Source organism: Mus musculus, chromosome 2, assembly GCF_000001635.26.
Source record: "Mus musculus strain C57BL/6J chromosome 2, GRCm38.p6 C57BL/6J".
In the NCBI taxonomy this organism is placed as follows: domain Eukaryota; kingdom Metazoa; phylum Chordata; class Mammalia; order Rodentia; family Muridae; genus Mus; species Mus musculus.
The window spans coordinates 5,461,832-5,482,500 of NC_000068.7; the positions used below are offsets into that span (position 1 = coordinate 5,461,832).

The 20,669-nt window shown below is 44.3% G+C and overlaps 1 protein-coding gene and 1 long non-coding RNA gene across 9 annotated transcripts in view; one reads left to right on the forward strand and one right to left on the reverse strand.

The window, feature by feature from the left end:
* Positions 1–20,669, reverse strand: part of Camk1d (calcium/calmodulin-dependent protein kinase ID) — a 421,404-nt gene that overhangs the window by 168,375 nt on the left and 232,360 nt on the right. The gene's annotated exons all lie outside the window — the stretch shown is intronic.
* The window catches only part of Gm36853, a 14,178-nt gene continuing 13,996 nt past the window's right edge, over positions 20,488–20,669 (forward strand). Inside the window, exon 1 of the long non-coding RNA XR_865947.2 lies at positions 20,488–20,606. This is a non-coding gene — a long non-coding RNA (predicted gene, 36853). The remainder of the gene's footprint in view (positions 20,607–20,669) is intronic.

Sequence of the window (20,669 nt, forward strand, 5' to 3'; positions counted from 1 at the left end):
AAGTTACATAAAAGAGTTTTTCAGATTCCTACTTAACTTTTAGCTGTGATCAAATTAGAGTCACAAGTCAAGCAGAGAGAAAATAGAGACCATTAAACAAAGTCATATTCAAACTGTTCACCAGTATTTCAGGAAATTATAATTCTAATTTTCGAGGGAAAATTAGAGGGAAAAAAACCTTTAGAATCAATTATAAGTCTGCCTGATTTTTGATAATCATCTCCCATCCAAAGACTTGAGATCTTATTCAGTGTATTCATAAGAAGATGGACAGAATGTTTTAAAGTAACTCTGAGGCTGGAGGGATGGCTCAGTGGTTACAAACACTTGTTCATCTTTCAGAAGATCCAGGGTTCAGGTCCCAGCACTTACACAGCATCTCAAAATTGTCTGTAACTTCAGTTCCATGGAGATCTGATAGCCTCTTCACCTGGCACACTTGAGGTACACAGACTCACAGGCAAAACACTCACATACATAAAATATTTTAAAGAAAAAAACTAAAGTAGTTCTTCCCATGGGAGTTTCTTCTCTGTTAGTGAAAGATACTAAATAGAAGCTTCTACTTAACAACGCTCTTATTCTTCTATGTAAAAAATAGGTTATGTATGAGAAATTACAGAAATTCTTCTTACAGTCTAAAAAGAATTTAAGTCAAACAGCGTCATGATAAAACTGGAGCGACTAACATTGCCTTACTGACTTGAAGTCACACAGCCTCATGATGGAACTGGAGAGACTAACATCTCCTTCCTGACTTGTATTCTTCAGCATTTTAAGATGGTAGACACCAGACTGCCTTCCACAAACCCTTCAGCCCTTCAGCCTTTCTTTGCATCTTCCCATTGAGGATCACATCACTGACATGTAACTGTGCCATGAAGGAGAGCTATTCCCATTCCTGGCTGAGATTTGGGTATCAGGTTCAGGCCTTAAATAAGGAAACGGCTGATACAGAAGTCACTGCACTGGCAGCCGTCTTGTGACCACACAAAGGAAGCAACAATGGAAATAAGCTGTGATAAGCAGAGAGTATGATAGAAGTCGGGGTCTTGATTGCAACATTGTCTTACTCTGTCAACCCTGTATAAGTCTCGCCATACACATCTCAGCAATGATCCAACAACCAGCAAAGCCCCACTTAGGGCCCAAGCCACCTTGAATCTTCTTGTCAACGGTCGAATACATCCTGACGCACACACAGAGTACAACATTTATATGCTTCACTGTCGTTCTCTGTGTGTAAACAAAATGTGTTACTTCATATCTGAGTTTGGAAACAAAATTAGAAGTGATAGCACACTAACAGTGAATGTCACTGCATTAATCTTGACAAAAGGTAGTGGCAGATAAATGGCTGGCTCTGTTAAAGAGTATGGGAGATGTTAACTGTACCTCATATACTTCATGAAAGCGCTCCCCTCCCCTTAACAATGTAAAAAGAATGAGGCAAGCAGGGGTAAGTGTGAACTTTGGAGCAACTCTACAAGATCCAAGGCAAAGGGTAAAGACTGGATGCTCTGAAAATAGCAGTTGGGGAGGGGTCCAGAAGTCATAGATTCAAATCATCAGTAAGGTTAGCCAGTCTTCCCTTTCTATTTAGAATTCTGAGCACTAGAAAACCATCCCTGGCAGGCAGATGACTCAGCAGTTAAAAGTCTGCAGGCCCGAAGACCTGAGGTAGAGCCCAGGTAGAATTCTGAAAAGTACAGAAAGAGAAGGGGAAAGGGAACAATGCAAAAGCAGACCTTTGAACTTCACACACATGCTATGGAATGCATGTGCCCAACCCAACACACACACACACACACACGCACACACACACACATGCATGCACACACCCACATGCACACACCCATACACACATGCACACATGCATATACACCCATGTATACATACAAACACACATACACATATGCACACATACATATACACCCATGTATACATACAAACACACATACACACACATATATACACACCCATGTACACATACACAAACCCATTCACACATACACACATACACACACACCCATATACACACATACATAGATACATGCATACACACCCATACACACATGTATACACACAGACACACACACACATACCTATATACACATCCATACACTCATCCATATAAACATACACACACCCATACATACATGCACACACATATATACCCATACACACCCATACACACTCATACACACATACACATACACACAAAATAACAATAAAGAAATTTTTTAAAAAATCTATTCCTAACATAAGAGATGTCTACATGAGTTCCTGATACTAATTTCTACTTCCTTCAGAGATGAAGAATATACACTTCTCATGTAATGCTGCAGCAATATTAATGTGAAATTAATATTAACTATGATGACTTATGAAAAAATAATGTCAAAAGACATTTTCTCTGTGAAGCTACAGAAGACAGGAATCAGAGCTCACGCTGCCAATGAGGAAAATGTATAATTCAGTAGGAAAGGCTGGGAGCCCCTTCAGAAACTCAGGGATGCCGAATCTGCTCGAGGCCACTACAGTCTGTCAGTTCCTCAGATAAGGCTGACAAAAACCTAGGAAATTTGGAGGAAAACTGGAAACAGGCTAAGCCAGCTGGCGGCAGGCAGGCAGGTGGGGCCAACAGCTAAGACAAGCCAACTTGTGAGGAGAAAAGAGGTGGAAGTTTCCAGTTTCCAGACCAGCTAAGTAAATAAGGAAGCAGTTGTACACTAAGTACATTAAGACACTGAATAATCTGACTTTTCACGGAAAGGAAAGGAGGTGGATTTGGACGTCAAAGGCTTATTATCATTGGCGGAATTCTAAGGTTTTACTTCCTGGCCCCCATCGCTCTCATTCAAACTAACGAGGAAATACACACTTATTCTTGTTAGAAAAATAAACGTTGAAACATCAAAAGGTTTATTCCACTCTCTTCTGTTTATTCAGATAGGCCTCGAGGAACAGAAAACAGGTTAGGAAGCCAAGATGGCTCCCACTACCCAGAGAACACAAATAGCCACAGACTGTAAGGAAAAGGGCAAATGCCTAGTGCCTAACAGTTTTACACACACACACAAACACACACACACACACACACACACACACACACACACACAGTTTATGGGATTCATTCCAACAAAATTATTGTGAGTGTGTATGCGTGCATATGTGTGTATCCACCTCCTCCGCACTCACACTTATGAATGTGCAGGTATGTGTGCCCGTCTATGCACGTGGGGAAATCAGAGGAGGGCTGGGGATTCAAACTCAAGTTCTCCTGCTTGACAGTATACACACCTTTTCCTCTTGTATATTACATGCTGACCGCAGTCCCTCCACCACCTCCCAGTTCTTCCCCTTAGTACTGGACAGGCCAACCCAGTCAGAGCAAAAAGTCTCAAAAGCAAGCAAAAGAGTCAGAGGTAGCCCTGCTCCCACTGTTAGAAGTCCCACAAGACACCAAGCTGCACAACCATAGCATACTTGCAACAGGGCCTAGAACAGACCCATGCGGGATCCCTGATTGTCAGATCAGTCTCTGTGAGCCCCTGTGACCCCTGCTTAATTGATTTTGGATCTAGATTCTGGCCATATGTAAACGGAATAAGCAGGCATTTCATGTCTTCCTGCAAGCATTTTCTTTCCATACTGGAAAGAATATGTTCTAAGCCAGACTGCAGAAACTCCTTAGGATTTTGTCTTAGGGTTTTACTGCTGTGAACAGACACCATGACCAAGGCAACTCTTATAAGGACAACATTTAATTGAGGCCGGCTTACAGGTTCAGAGATTCAGTTCATTATCATCAAGTCGAGAGCATGGCAGGGTTCAAGCAGGCATGGTGCTGGAGGAGCTGAGAGTTCTACATCTTATTCCGAAGGCAAACAGGAGAAGACTGGCATCCTCAGACAGCTAGAGGAAGCTCTCAAAGCCCACACTCACACTGACACACTTCCTCCAACAAGGCCACACCTACTCCAAAAAGGCCACACATCCCAATAGTGCCACACCCTGGGCCAAGCATATTCAAACTACCACAGATTTCCTTTCAATTTTATGTTGGTTCACCATTCTGGAGTCATTGGCTATGCCTACTTAGTCAATGAGGTAGCCATTTCATTGTGGTATAGTTTAGTTTCTATTTTTCTATGGCATCTACAAGGATAAATATTAACTCATTCAAGAACCATTTATTAAAGATGTCTCATGCACATGCTGGAAAAATGGCACACTGTTCTGGCTTTGATAAAAAAAAAAAAAAAACAGTCGGTAAATCAATACTTACAATACACCATGGCAGGTATAGGTTCGCAAAGCCCACCTGTGTCAAAAGTGTGCAGCAAATCCATTATTAGTGGCATGTCTTGATAGCACTTTTTATCCCAAAACCCTGGGACTCCAAGGGTCCTGTTCCCTCTTGTCCAGAATCATTTTGCCTCCTTAGCTGCACAGGTTTAAAAGTTCTGACTTCTGAACAATCTATTCATTAAGCAAATTTAAGTTGTTTATCAAAATTGTACATAAGGGCTATGGCTCGATTTCAACAACGACGCACTTATTTGCCTTTCACATGTGATGTCCTAGCTTAAATCCCCAGGACTGAAATTTAAATTAAAAACAAAAAAAGCTGAATTGTAAGTACATGTAAGGTGGTGAACGCATGTGACCTCAGCACTCAAAAAGCAGACACAGGAGGGTTGAGAGTTCAAGGCCTACTTGGCTACATGGCAAGTCGAAATTACTGACCTCTACCATTCACAAAGAACTCTTTCATCACCTATAGGTTATCTGTGGTTACTGACATAGTATTCCCCATAACCAATGTGGAAGGAAGAATTTCTCACCTCCCATGAGCAGCTGAGTGCAGACTTACAGCCTTTCCCACACTGCAATGCGATGAGAAAACGCTTGTTACATGTGGGAAGGCCGAGGTCTGACACCTGGAACAAACACGATTACAGCGTGGCACATGCCCAGAGACAGAGACTGCTCTGGTCAGGGATAGCCTTTGAGAATGTGTAGCATGTATAAACCGTCCTTTTCACTAAGCACACAGAGATGGAAATGTTAACCTGGTTACAGCTCATGACAGGAAAGTTTAGATTTGCTTAGAGCTGTTTCCCTCAAGGTTTCCACTGAGAAAATGAAGTACTGCTTGCCTCTGAGACTGCATGCTTGTTATTCATCCAATAAGCTTAAAATATCTCCTAATGAGACTCAGTTCTATTGGGAGACATATATCGAGTAGCAAATATATTGGGAGCTTAGAGCTAGGTCACAAAGTGCCTACCTGTGAGATGGACATCACAATCCCTCATAGCATGGCAGCCAAGAACAGAGTGCAACAGGAGCTTGCTGGATACCATGGCGGGGATTTCTGTGGTTATGTCATGGGTGGCCTCTTCTGCTGGTGAACTCTGTAACTCAGACAGAGCTCTGTCTAATTTGGAAGGGGCAGAGGCAAAGCCTATTCACTGACAAGGCAACAAAAAGTTTTCTAGGAGCAGTGCTAGGAACACTAACCCTTGTCAGCGAGGGAAGGAGCTATTATTGTATGGAGTAGAAATAAGAACCCCTGTCCTCCGCAGGGGGTGGGGGTGGGGCTTCTCACACACCACATCCACAGATCTATTCACTCTCCCTAAGTCACAGAGCTTGATCTTCTAATGCTCTCAAAAAGCATGAATTGTGTAAGTAGATCCCCAGGAAACTCTTCCTGAGGAAGTTTGATGTACAGATGGCCTCAACTCAGCTGCAGGAGCTAGAGATAGAAACCCCACATAAGAAGTATATGTTCACTTGTCATCTCAGGGTTAAATAGAAATCCTTTTCCAAGAACATTATCATGAGAAATACCTAAGGGCTTAAATTACATGGTAATTAACACAGTGATATGCAAATCGAAGTAACTAAACAAATAATAAACAGATGGACACCCCACACACAGAAAGCCAAACAAAATGTTAATTATAAGCTAAATAAACATTAGCTCTCCCTTAAAACAAGTTTTCACATGATTGTGTCCTAGAGGGGATGCAAATGAAAATGTTCCTGATAGAGCCTTCGAGCAGGGGCAGAGTTTACTTGAAGCCTCTTTTTGCCTCTGGGAGTCAAATATACACACACAGACATACAGACGCATCACACATATAGATATATAGATATATTCATAAGTACACATCACACACATACATACATGCACATGAACATACATACACATGCATACACACAACACACATATATGTGGATATACTACATACACCAATATATACACATATACATGCATATATACATACACATATACCTACACAGCACACACATACATACTACACACACACACATGCACGCACACGAGACATGGCAAAGTTCTTTCTCCATATTTGCAAAGGGAAATAAGGAAAACAGGTTTTGTCTTTTGTATGGTAAAAGTCCTCTTTACTGGAGCCCTCTGGTTTCTATCATTTATATCTTTAACAAACAGAAGCCAAACACTATTTCTAGGAGTTAGTGAAGTATTAGTCCTCTAAACACCTTCGCCATATGAAGATAATGTTCCAGGGTGGGAAGAAAGGCAGCAGCAAGGCAGGAACATTCTAGATGGTAGCAAGGAAGAGGAGGGAGAGTAGTCGGGTGGGTGGACGCTTATCTACTCTATCAGAGGGAAGGTGGCTGGCAGCAAGCCCTTCCTCCCTGCCTCCCCTGCCCTCCCCACCCCCCTACCCCCTGCCTCCCTGCCTCCCACTATTTGTCTTCATTTATAGATCAGATGATATGAGCTGGGGGTAGGTAGGGAAGATACACAGCCGACGTGGGCTGGATTGCCTGCTCCTTCAGTAAACATGCACTAAGCTCCAGCTTAGGAAGACAATGAAAACGGGGATTGTCTTTGGAGACGTCAGCCTGCCCACTGCTTCTTGGGTGACTGCAAGGTTAAGATTCATTAGTTGGCCCAGGGGAGACTTTCTGAAAAGAAAGAATAACTATGATTTATCCAAGAAAAGGGAGGTAAGGGTAGGAAACAAAGGATGCACACACACACACACACACATACATATACACATATATACACATACACACACATATACACATACACACATATATACACACATACACACACACACATACACACACATACACACATACACACATATACACATACACACACACATACACACACACATATATACATACACACATATACACATACACACACACACACACACACACACACACACACCTTGAAAAGCAGAAGGAATAGTAACGACAGGCCTAATTTGATAGAGAGCTAGGTGCTTGGGGAATTTCAGGATTTGGAGTAGTGGCATTGTAAAGAGATGAGGAACGGAGGAGGAGTCTGGGTCAATATGGATATGAATATGGATATGGATGAGTAATACCAAAATCAAGGGCTAGATTAGACCAGGCATATTGACTTTGAGAGGAAGGCAATGCTGGGGCCTTCAAATAACTGAGGGTGGAGGGGGCAAGAAAGAAGAACTCTTTCCCTTTACACATGAGAAAGAAAGAGGAAGAGTCTAGGAGCTTGGCCTTTCCCTATCCCTGGTCCCTCTCACTGTATTTCTAGTCAGTGAGTGATATATTCCGTAAGTGGGTGGAAAGGGATAAGATGGGGAGAAGGGCTCCTCCTACCTCAGCAGGACACCCTTCCATTTCCAGAGGCCCCTCTTGCACCAAAGGTCTCTGGAATTCTCTCCCATTACCCCCACCATTCCCTTGTCTTTGAGGGCTGGAGGCACAGGTCAGGGGATTAGATGACATCACTAGGCTGCGGTGGCCTTCTCTTACTCCAAGATTAAAAGCTCGCTTGTGCCTTTGCAGGATCCTCCTTCTTATTTGCATGTCAAACTCTAGAAAGAACACATTTCTTTCCCTCTGCTGCCACATGGTTGGTGTTCCCATCTGAGTGATATGCTTAATATAGTAGCTCAAAGGCTAAAGGAGTCAGGATGCTTAGCTGCTAGCTCTTTACTGTGCTAACAGGGTGTATCTTCCAAAGAATTACCGATGCATGTGTGCTTTTACCTTCACATAGCAGATTCTATAGCAGCAGGACTCTTCTTTGGGCCTTTTCTGGTGCTGGCATTTCCACATGTACCTAGTCAAATGTGAGACTAAGAAGGAAAAGTATGTCTGCGTGATTGCATAAGGGACCTGGGTGCCTTCTTCTGTGAGCAAAAAGGTAAACAAGGCAGAACAGCTTCCTTGAGCTGGTTAGTGGTAATTGTCAATCTGACGTATCCTAGAATCATTGGGAAAAGGGGTCTTTGAGCAAGCCTGTGAGGAATGACTTTGACTACATTAATTAAGGTAGGAAGACCCTCCCACCATGGGTGGTGCCATTCCCTAGGCAGGCGATCCTGGACTGTGTAAGACAGGAGAAAGTGAGCTGTGAAAGTTGCATGCATGCATCTATTGCTCTTTATGCCTGATTATTAATGTGTGTAATAAGCTCTCCCAAGCTCTTGCCACAGTGACTTCCTTGTTATGATGAATTCTGTGGTAGTTTAAATAAGATGTCCCCAACAGCGTTGGGCAAATGAATGCTTAGTCCTAAGATGGTAGTGCTGTTTGGGTAAGTTTAAAAGGTATGGCCTTACTGAAGGGAGTGTATCACTGTATCACTGGGAGTAGGTTTAAGGTTTCAAAGGCCATGCTCCATTTTGTGTTCACTCTCAGCTTCCTGCTTGCTGTTCAATACATGATCTCTCAGCTTCTGCTCCAGCCACCATGTGTGCTGCGTGCTGCCATGATTCCCCAACATGAGAGACTCATCCTACTGGAATCATAAGCCAAACAACCCTTCTGTCTACAAATTGTCTTGGTCATGGTATTTTATCACAGCAATAAAAATAACTAATAAAGATGGTAACATGGGACTGTGATCTAACTAAATCCTTTTCCCATTAAGCAGCTTTTGACAGGATATTTTTATGACAGCAACAGGAAATGAAGCTAAGTCAGTGTGGTGGTTTGAATGAGAATGGCCCTCATACACTCAAATATTTGCATACTTAGTCTCCAGCTAATAAGCTGTTTGAAGGATGAGGAGTTGTGTTGGAAGTAGAAACTCAAGGGTTCTTTGGAAAGGTGGTTGGGTGGTGTTTTGCAAGGACAAACATGTGAAGGAACATTATGTTAACGTGGACACAGGTGTGAAAGGCTAAAGCAGACTCATGAAGGAACATTTCACTGAAGAAGATACAGGAGAGAGGATGTTCTGCTAAAGCAAGCACATGAAAGGACACGTGATGAAGGACTCTTTGCTAAGGACACAAATGTATTGGCCCACCTTACATTGCATAGTTGAGCTGCATTTGTCAGGGCTCTGTAGAGAGAAATGCACCCAAAAACCTATGGTGTTGTACTGCAGTCTGTTGCCACTTCCAAGGACTCAGGCTGATTGGGTGCCTGTGCTAAGGCAAGACCCATGGAGAACATGTAATGTTTGAGGGTATAAATAGACTCCATGGGGTGACGGAGACAGAGCTTGGCTTCCTGGGACAGCTGGCTGTAAAACATTTGTGGGTCTCATATCTTCGCTGGTCTTTGCTTCCCAGAGAGAGGCACAGCAGAGAACACCTCCTGGTGTCTCTCTGGGTCCTTCCTGCTGACTTGAGCCAAGGCTGGGGCCTGGCTGTCTCTGCTAGGTCATGTCATTGCTGTTGCTAACCTAACTCTACCCAAATGGGGTGCTGGGGTATCCGCAGGGTGTTGGTTAGTGTACAGAGTTGCTGTGGCCCGCTAACCTGGGAACTGAACTGCCGATTTCCAGACAACACAGACAGGAGTTGCTCCAAAGAACCTTTCTAAGCAGGTCCACTTCCCCTGTATCCTTTTAAAAGCCCACACCAGCCCCCCTCCCTGCCCCCTATCTATTGCCTGTGGAGAAATGTAAAGCTCTCAGCTACTTGGCCTCCACCATGCCTGCCTGCTGCCTGCCGTCATGCTCCTCACCATGATGTTGATGGACTAAGCCTCTGACACTGGAGGCCAGTCCAATTAAATGCTTTGGTCACTGCATCTCTTCACAGCAACAGAACAGTAACTAAGACAGTCAGTCTTACTAGGCTCAAGGATTACCAAAGACAAAGCCTATGACATAGTCACATGATAAGGATCTAGGTGTCCAAATCCTCATCCACTGAGTCCAATGAGAAAGAACCTCGAAGGTAGAGTGACATTCTCCCATGTACAAGGCCCAGTGTTCCATTCCTAGTGTAGGGCTATGAAAGGTAGCCTTGTTCCCGGTTGAGCTAAGGCTCGAAACCCTGGTGACTTTAAAGGGATGGCAGGTGTCTGACTGTTCCTGGGCACCAGGCTCCTGGCATGAGGCCGCAGCCCTCCATGATTTGTGGCCATCAGTCATATATAAGGGCAACGCAGCAAACCCCTCCACAGATAGAGGATGTGACCTGTGGTCAGGTAGACTAATGACAGATCTCCATTTTAATGAGGTAACTAAAGGCCTGGAGGGTTTAGCCAATAAGCTTTCCTTCTCAGACACTCCTCCATACAAAAGGTATTTAACCTCAGGCCCACCCTGAGAAGTAGGGTACTGTTTTACTGATCCACTTTCAGTCATGAGAATAAATGCCTTAAAACCTTGGACTGCGTCTTCTCACCAGAATCCGCCCTGGGGAGCCATGGAGGCCTTTGCCTATAGAGCGGTTGCCTAATCTCCCATAGAAGACCTCTCTGCACTCCCAGCCACGAACTATTCCCTTGGGATCAGCCGGAGCGTCCCCACTTTTTATCCCCACCCCTAGGCTAAATCCAGCCTGCTGGTCCCCACTTTGTTCTAAGCTCTTCCACAGCATCCAGCAGCACCTGGGTGTCCAGAGCCCAAGAACCAGACGGCCCCAGGCTCCTTGCAGGCCCAGGGACCCTGAGTGCCCCCTGGAGTACTGTCCTGTGGCTTCCCCACACCATGACATCTGCCCAGTGACAGCTTGTAAGTGCAGTCAAACTCCCTACGTCCTGCCTCCCTGAGCGGCCTGAGCCCTGTGGCACAGCAGACTCAGGATCCGTACACCCTAGCACCGTAAAAAAAAAAAAAATTAAAACAGAAAGGCCACTTAATTTTCAGTGGCTTTTACAGGTGCCTAGTTTGTTGGTGCTCAGTGGCTCCTCAAATTTACAGAGCAAAACAAAAATTGATGTTCAAAGGGAATGTGGCCAGCATTCTGAGGAAAACATTCACACTAGCCCAACCTGTGCTGGAAACAGTTACACAGTAGGAGCAGACTCTCAACGTTTCTAACTGGAAAATCAGCACTGCAATACAGCAGAAAAGGCCACTGGTTCAGAGAGACATGGGTTCAAATTCCCATCCATCTTCTGTTTGCTATATCGCTTGAAAGCTGCTACTTAATCCCACACTTCTAACTAATATACAGATCTATATCATAAGTGTGTGTGTGTCCCCTTATACAGTTCTGATGGGAATTCAACAAGCTACCATTTATAAAATAAAACCAAGGACAGTCACAGCTAGTAAAGTGGGACATATCCATTAGCACAAGAAACTGTTAAACACTCCAAAGGCTATGACAGAGAAAAACATCTGTCTGGATGGATAATGGGTTGAGAGTCACTCAACAGTGGCTTAATGTCACGGAAAGTCTCAAGCACAGCTAACAGGAAATATTACATTACATACATTTTTACCACACTCAAAAGGTTAGATTCCCAAGGGTGGTTTGGAAAGCGGTTAACCTGTCTGCACGGGAAGCTTGCATAGCAAACCAGGTTTAGATTTCTCCGTTCTCTTAGGCATCTAGTGAATTGCAGTTCATTACTGAAATGTGCATTTTAAGTAGTGAACTGTCACTAATAAAATATTCTATGAAATATCATTTAAATGTACAAAAAGAAAGTCTGGGCTTTTATCAGTTAGTACGTGTTTCAGACAGGAAAAAAGAAAAGGATTAATCGCTATGAGATAAAATGCCCCGCTTCACTCTACAGCTCATTGCTCTCATTCTCAACTTAGGCTTAGCACTAAAAATAAAATCAGTTTTACCAAGTAAACTATGTAGGCCCCATTTTCATTGTCTGTTGACTCTTGCAAATGCAGAAGGAAAGCTGTGACTAGCAGAGAGCCCTTGGTCCAGCCTGGGAAAGGGCCCAGGGTCCTCTTCTCTTTTAATGGCGTGTCCATCCTTCCACCTGTCCTAGAACATGTATCTTGAGTTCAGGATCCACTGCACTGTCCCATGGGCTCAGAGGACATTCAGCAAACAACAGGTAAAGAAACACAACTGTATGCCTGTGGTAGTTTGAATGAGAATAGCCCATAAAGGCTATACATGAAAGCTCTGTTTCCAGTTGGTGGGCTATTTTGGTTGGAAAGAATTAGGAAGTGTGTTCTTGTTGGGAGATGTGTGTCACTGGGCGTGGGCTTGGAGGTTTCAAAAGCCCATGCAAAGATCAATCTCACCCCCCCTTCTCTGTGTGTGTGTGTCTTTTTGTGTCTCTCTCTGTTTCTCCCTGACTCTGTTTCTCTCTCCTCCCCCTCTCTCCCCTCCCCCCTCTCCTTCTCTCCCTCTCTTCCCCCCCCCCCCCCGCCCCTGCAACTTGTAGATCATGTGACCTCTCGATTCTGCTCCAGCACCATGACTTCCTACCCGCTACCACTCTCCCTGGCACGATGATCACGGACTTCCTCTCTGAAAGTGTAAGTCAGCTCGCAATGAAACCCTTCTTTCTGTAAGTTGCTTTGGTCTAGGTCTCTTCACAGCAACAGAACAGTAACTAAGACAGTCATACCTGATCTACTACCGCTAATGAAGTCTAAAGTGTTTACACTGACTCGGGTTATCAAATCACTTACTAAATCCAATAGCTTACAGGGCACTGGGTTTCTTGAGAAAGAAAGAAAAGGGACCAGCTTCCTGCTTTAGCCATGCTGAAGTCCCAGGACATGGCAGCTCTCAGTGGCCTCTGCAAGCCAATCCCAAGCCATTCCCATCATGAAACTGGTGTATTCTGGACTCGCAATATATAAGCCATGGCCATTCAAACCTTCCCCCTCTATCCTACCCACCCAATACCATACTCTCTCTTATCTTTCATGGCTGCTTATCTGCCACTGCATTTTTTTCATTTACTATCCATGTGCATTGGCTCTTTACCCTCTGATGGAAATCCTATCAATGTGGAGACCAGTCTGCCTGGCTCCCAGTGGGATCCTATGTCACAGTGCACAGCAGTGCAATCAGGGCGCCTGCCACATGAATGACTGAGCACACAAATGATGGCCAAGGAAGTGAGAAAGATGATCTTCTCCTGATTGTGCTGCCAGTGTGGCCAGATCCTACTCACAATCACTACCTTAAAAGCCCAGATAGGACAGTGTTGTCGCCTTGCAGAGATCTAATCCCCTCAACCCTCGCCACTGAGGGGCAAGACTCTAAACATCTGTTATGGTTTATCTAGGAAATATTAGCATCTATGCTTGCCTATGGGGGATTATCTAGATTGGATTAATGAACATGGAAAGACCCATTTAACTTGTGAGCGGAGCCATTCCCTGGGCAAGGGATCCCGGGTTCTATGAAATGGATAGAGCAAATTAAGAATGCATACATTCCCAGAAAAATTAAATGTAATCATTTTTTTAAAAATTAAGATGCTGGTTAACGTGATGATGAAGTACTTGCCTTGGTGGTCACTGACACTCACCTCTTGGCAACAGAGAATTGTGAATGCTAACACACCAATAGGAAGAAAACCATACTGCACTCTAGCTCTGTGGGTGTGCAACACTTGCCTCTGTGGAAACTCAAGAACTATAGTGACATCCAGCTTGTGGGAAGGAAAGGTTGTATGAACACCCTGGAGTACTGCCGCACAGTCCATGTATAGTCAGGCAGTCTAATGGAAGAGAAGGCACGTGCACTGTCTAAGTGGGAACAGCAGCTCTTTGGTCCCTGTGACACCCAGTGACCTTGTACCTTGTGCTTTGTTGTCCCCGTTGAACTGCTACCTGAAGGATGACTGGGGGAACCATGGGATGGTCAGTTGGGGACTGTCATATGGCTGAGAACATCTTCCAGAAGAGCATGGGGATATCTGTCTGTTTGGAGGTGACTCCCAGCAAAGCAGATGGAGGTTTTAGGGGTTGTATTGTCTTTCTTCTCCCAAATAAGTCACCTCACATTCCATTCTCTATAGCTTGAGAAAGGACAGGAGGGAGGGAAGAAGGGGGATCAAGGACATATAGTTCTCTACAGACAACATGGTAGGGGCAGTGGGAGCCCTTTCAACCAAGATGCACTGGAAGCCTTCTTGAACAGGTGACTAGAAAGCTCTTGTGAGTCAAGTATGGCTGCCATCCTTACCTGTCAACCTGACACTGCCTAGAGTTGTCTGAGAAGACCACTTCAGTTAAAGGATTGGCCTGTGGCCATGTTGGAGGGCACTGTCTTGATTGTTGATCACTATGAAAAGGCTCGGTCAGGGAAAAGAGCCCAGGGAAACTGCATGGCTGCCATTCCCTGAGTGGGTTAGATAAGGAATCTACAGCCCAGGGAAACTGCATGGCTGCCGTTCCCTGAGTGGGTTAGATAAGAAATCTACCTAAGCACAAGTCTGCGAGCAGGATCCCTTCGTGCGGTTTCTGCTTCCGGGTCCTGCAGGATCCCTTCGAGGTTTCTGCTTCCGGTTCCTGCTGGGGTAGGGTTAGGGGGGATGTCCTGCCTGCTCATCTCTCAGTGACGTATCTCAGCTTTAGCCTGTAAACTAAAGCAGTCCCGTCTTCTTCTAGGTTGTTTTGGGTCAGGCTGTTTTATCACAGCGATAGAAAGGGAATTAGAACACCAGGGTAACCTTGAAAATCAACCATGTGCGCCACCTTTTGTCCCTATCACCTAAAGTTTCCCATGAGGTCCAGGGCAGATCTGCAGTCCTCTACCTAAGGACAAAACATAAGCACTTCCCCCACATGAGACTGTCCTCCAGGCTCCTAACAGTGCTCTGCAAGGCTTGGCATGGTCTGACTCTGTAGCTGTTCTGACCGTGACTTCCCAGCCACAGGAGGAGCCTTCTTGCTCTTTGCCATCAATGTAAAGGCGCTTGCTTTTGGGGGTTGTTCTTATAAATAGATCAACTATGGCTCATTCCATGAATTTCCTGTTTCTGATAAAAAACCACTTTCTTCTCCCCTCCTAAAATAACCCAATGTCATACCAGAGAGGGCTCTGGAGCATGAGAAAAGTGAAAGTTAACTATAGTTAGCAGATCAATGATGAACAGAATTCGAAGTCACAGTGATGAGGGTGGCATTGCCCATCAATCAGAGGACCAGTACCAGGACCAGGACCAGCTGGGCTAAACTACTGATGGGCAACAACTGGGTGGTGCTTTAGAGTTTATGTCATTCACTCATTCATTCCACAAAATGCTGCAGAGAGACCCCAGTTTGCAAGGGTTTGTTGGCAACAGACACCGAAAGTTCCAGCTCTTGTAGTGTTTGGTGGCCCTGGATAAAGGCCAAGAGGTGGGAGTGGGTGGGTAGGGGAGCAGGGTGGGGGAAGGGTATAGGGGACTTTTGGGATAGCATTTGAAATGTAAATGAAGAAAATACCTAATAAAAAATTGGAAAAAGAAAAAACTTCACATGGTGACAAATGTCTTCCCTCCATCCACCTGATGACTGGCTCTATTTTATCCATTTCAAGTCCGTGGCCTCAGGTGTCCTACCTGAGGAACAGCAGCAGCAGTAAAATGTGGGACAATGGCTTACCTTTTCATGGCTGCCTCAGTAATTTGAAATGTTAATTTTCCCTCCTCTGGCTGGAAATTTGAAACCAGCCTGGTGTACAAAGTGCTCCAGGCTAGTCAGGGAAGACCAGATTGTATTTGTTTAGGCTTGGTTTGGCTTTGCTTATACTTGTTCATTTGATCTCAAATCCTTACATTGAGAGGGAATCCTAAGGATTATTCTCTTCTTTCAAGGCATTTTCTCTCTGTTACAGGAAAGGGGCTACCATCACTCTCTCTGGTGTTTCATCTTCTTAGTCATGCCTCCTTATCTCCTATTCCTTCAGAGGGGTCCCTTCTGAAGACTCTACTCATACCAAGGGAGACACCTACAAAATCCTACCCTGTGTAGTGCAGTAAAAGGTCTAAGGGGAAGTTCAAGAAGGGGGATAAAGAGAGGGATGAAAAACCACTGGAGCCTTGCCAGAAAGACAAACAAAGCAGCTTTCACTGGGTAGAACTTGGGTAAGAAGAGAAACCATGAGGTATGTATAGAGGCAAAGGGAAGGGACATACAACAAGTCCTATGAGATGAAGGCCCAGAGGCAGAAGTATGTCCACCAGAGGAGAGATGATGGCGAAAAAGGCTATCAGAGTCAGGGAACTAGTTGACAAATGGCTCCAAATGTCAATGTGACAGATTTGGGCTAAGACATGAAATTGCCTTCTATTTATGTCCATGCCTATAGATCAGTGCTCAGCTTGACTTTGGTCAAAGAAGTCATTTTTCCTTCTTCTTCACTTTGGTAAAGGCTTGTCCATTTTTATTTTTATGTGTATATGTGCTTTCCGAATATGTATTATGTCTGTGCATCACCTGCATGCAGTGCCTGCACAGGCCAGAAGAGGGCTTGGAACAGGAACTGCAGACCTTTGTGAGCTGCCACATATTTTCTGGGAACTGAGCCTGAGTCTTCTACTTGACCACTGAACTCTCTCTCCACCCTGACAAGGTTCTTCTCGTATCGGGCAAAGGTAATGCAGAGACTAAGAGCCAGAGATGAGACTGAGTGACCGGTAAGCATTCTACCATAAATGGGACATCTGTATCACCATCCCAAAGCTCAGAGAATAGCTCAGAAGAAGACCCAAAGAATTCAAGAGCAGGAGGAAGGGAAGGAGTGCTGTTTCAGAATAGTCCTCCCTGCTTGGAAGACGTGACCATTGCACTCTTGAACCCACAGCAACTGTGCTTACTTGTAAGCCTTGGACAGGAAAGGGCCCATCAACTTCCTGTCAATGGAGAGCTAGCACCTCACGAGGCAAGAAGCCTCATCTGGCCTCACTTTCCCTGAGGACTTCAAGGCAGTTAATGATTGATGAGAGAGGGAAGGAGAGATACCTTTGCTCTTAGAAGCAACCCTTCAGCCGTGCTCATTTGAGCAACTTGTTGGGACACACACCCACAGATACACACCCATGGATATACACACACATACACGTACACACACGTACACATGCACACACAAATATACATACACATGCACACACATACACACACCATAACAATATTAGCAGAAGTATTTGGAAAGAAGAAGGGAATCAATGGGTCTAAGAAGGGGACAAGAGAGAGGGTAATGGAGAATGACTATGATCAAAATAGATGATACACACATGTGAAAATGTCATAATGAAGCCATTATATATAATTAGCATAAATGATCTTCTAATGCATATTCTACCCAAAAGCAAGATATGGCTCATATGACAACTGTAGTGGCTATTCCTGGTTGTCAACTTGACAATATTTGGAATGAACTACAATCCGGAATTGGAAGGCTCACCAGTGACCCTTATCTGGAGGCTTGGAGATCCTTATCTGGATCTTGGTTTGACGATCTTGAGCCATAGTGGCTATGGATTCCAGAAGATTGAATCTCCGAGTTTAAGGAACACACCTTTAATCTGGGCTAAGCCTTTCATCTGGGATTAAAGGTGTGGTGGAACACACCTTTAATCTGGGCTCCACCTTCTGCTGGAGACAATATAAGGACATTGGAAGAAGGGAGTCTAGCTCTTGCTCCTGCTCCTTCGCCTGCTTGCTACGTGAGACTGAGTAACTGCTAGATCCTTGGACTTCCATTCACAGCTGCGACTGAACAATTGTTGGGAATTGGGCTGCCGACTGTAAGTAATCAATAAATTCCTTTACTATCTAGAGACTATCCATAAGTTCTGTGACTCTAGAGAACCCTGACTAATACAACAACCATGCCTCTCTGTTCAGCTGTGTTCTATCTGACATGCCATCAGCCACCATGATCATTACTATAACCTTTCCTTGTTCATTCATAGCACTGGAAGATACCAACAGACACCATGAAATATGACTGTATGCACAGAACAAACCCAAAAGCCTTGGTGGATGTTCCTTCATTGGTACCCAGAATCCCCGGCTTTGGATGATCTTACCAAAGAACACTGGCTTGAGTGCCGAGGAAGGAAGCCTTGTGAGAAAACCTGGAGATCCAGTTTTACATAACAGAAGTGCAAGACCAGTAAGAGCTACTTTGTTGCACTTTCAACACTATGATGTGGAGGTTGAAAGAGAAGCAGAGGTAAACTAGTAATGGTGCAATCAGGCTCAGGAACAGCAAGAGCTACTTTGATGCACTTTCTCGACAAGATAGTGTGGAGGTTGAAAGAGAAGCAGAGGTAAACTTGTAATGGCTGCAATCAAGACCTTCCCACGCAACAAGCTCTTCAGTTAACAACAGCACTGAGGTTTCTCTCTTCACTCCTGGGGGAGTCTGATGCTCTGATCGCCACAAGGGAGACATCGGAGCGTGTGCAGGGGAATGCCAACCTTGAGAACGGCTGTCCAGACCCCGTGCTGTGTCCCTTCATCTATTTTACTTTATGTTACCTGGAAATGTGCTTGTTGACAGCTCAAGACCTTGGAACGAGATGTTTTTATGGCATCAAGCACGGAGTTTATTAAATAAAATTGTAATGTCAGAAATCACAATAAAGCAAATTGAACACAAGGGCAATACTTGGCTTAGGGTTGCTCTGTTTTGTTTTAGACGAGCAAAAACTCAGCATCTACTGGAAACATCTCATTTTCAGATAATTATTTGTGTTTACTCCATAGATCTACAGCTTGTTACAGAACAAATCGAGTTAAAGGCTTATGAGCACAGGGAAATTTGTAATATCCCTAATTAATTTTACCTTTTCCTAGTAAACTACGTACAACTGTTCTATTTTTCTTCCCCTCTTTCCCTTCCCAGAAAGAAACCAGCAGAGAGTGCTAGGCATTGCTTTGTCAGAACACAAAGGTAACACCTGCTCACTCCAAACAGACGCGAGAAGAAGGTGGGGCAGGAACTGGGATCAGAGGGAACTTTCCACAGCAGACTGTGTAGGTGACAGGAGAGCCCAACTGTCACTTTATTTCCTCCAGCCCAAGCTTCTGGGGGCTCATGCCTCAGTGGAACAGCTTGTCAATGAGTGTCAAGAACGTTCTCATCCCATCTCCAATGCCGCACATGCAAAAGGGACAGTGACCGTGAACTGCTGACACCGTCGGCCACGTGGAGAAAAAAAAGGGGTCCTGTGCAGAAGTACCTCTCTTAATACCTAAAAACGAACCTTGATAAAATCAGCAGCCACTGGTTCTGGAGGGCTCTGAAGGCAGGTGCAAACAATGGGGGCATCCTTCGGTAAGCTCGTGTGCGGCTCAAGATTTGCAGCTGAACAGGAGCTACGAGTAAGCCGCAGAAAACTGTGATCAAGAGCATGGCCTTCAGCTACACTGCCAGAGAGGAAGCCAAGCCAACCAGGCCCACATGGGGGTGTGGGAGGGAAAGCAACACACTCGCTCCAGACCTCTGTCTTCTCGATTGTTAAATGAAAAATAAGAGGCAGGCGGATTTCTGAGTTCAAGGCCAGCCTGGTCTACAAAGTGAGTTCCAGGACAGCCAGGACTACACAGAGAAACCCTGTCTCGAAAAACCAATATATATATCTCCATTATATGTATAGCTCCATTATATATATAGCTCCATTTTATATATATATATATATATATATATATCCATTATATATATATATATCCATATATATATATATATCCATTATATATATATATATATATTCCATTATATATATTCTAATATATATTCCATTATATATATCTCCATTCCCAGGATTGTTCCAGAATCAGATGAACCTGTGTATTTTGGGAATTTGGAACATAGCAACAATGAGTGTGTTTTTGTCCTATTGACAAATAATTCTGCATGGTAAATCCAAGGGAGGAAAAGACTACATGTGAAAGAAACTTCTGGAAATATGCCACAGAGACAGCTGATTAAACTATACCCGAATTGCAATCAGTGACAGGGTCACTCATCCACTCGATTAAGGAAGGGCGTCACTAGGATGGCAATAATCTCATGCAGGAAGATGACAGAAGGATACAACTGATGATGAGAACAACCGGTCACAGGACAGAAATGTAGTGAGGGTGGGCGACCACTGAGCCACAAACACAGGTTCAAATTCCAGCTACAAGTCACAAGACAAATGGTTGACCTTCTTCAATGGTAACAAGGAGCTGACCATTGTCAGGATATGCCTCACACAGCTACCAGTAAGGATAGGACAAACCAAAAACAACAACAAAAAAAGATGTAATAGCAATTCTAGAATGTGTTGTTGCTATGGTTTAGATAAGTTTTCCCCAAAGTTCCATCTGTTAAAAGCTTGATGGTCAGTCCATGACACTGATGGGAGGTGAGAGAACCAATAAGCAATGGGGCATATCGTCTTGTATCGTACCATAGATTGGCATGGCATGGCATGCGCCTGGGGTAAGTGCTGCAGGTAAGGACCTGCTCCCCTTCTTTCCCACTTCACTTCAGATCAACCATAAA